The sequence below is a fragment of the Mirounga leonina genome, unplaced genomic scaffold (assembly GCF_011800145.1).
Source record: "Mirounga leonina isolate KUSES-001 unplaced genomic scaffold, KU_Mleo_1.0 Mir_98036, whole genome shotgun sequence".
NCBI lineage: Eukaryota > Metazoa > Chordata > Mammalia > Carnivora > Phocidae > Mirounga > Mirounga leonina.
Window position 1 is genome coordinate 8,023 of NW_023270923.1, and position 464 is coordinate 8,486.

Consider the following 464-nt stretch of genomic DNA (forward strand, 5'->3'; position numbering starts at 1 on the left):
TTTTTTTTTATATATGTTTTTCTAAGATTTATTTATTTGAGAGAGAGAGGGAGAGCGTGCAAGAGTGAGCACGAGCAGGGGCAGGGGCAGAGGGAGAAGGAGACTCCCCAATGAGCAAGGGAGCCTCACACAGGGCTCGATCCCAGGACACTGGGATCACGACCTGAGCTGAAGGCATACACTTAACTGACTGAGCCACCCAGGCACCCCAGAAGCTTTCTTTCTATAGTTCTCTGTAAGACCCCAGTTCACAAAGATACTGTATGAATTAATGGAGTATCTCAAAGACCCTGTAATAAATCTCTAAATGCCAATAATGACCACTATTTTCCCCCTCTTTCCTTTTTCTTCTTATAATTCACTCCTTTGACTGCATGCAGCCTTCTCTGTCCATTTCCAATCTCAGCTTCATAGGGTACTACCAGAATGATGTTTAACCAAAACAAAGTTTCTCTCTCAGTACT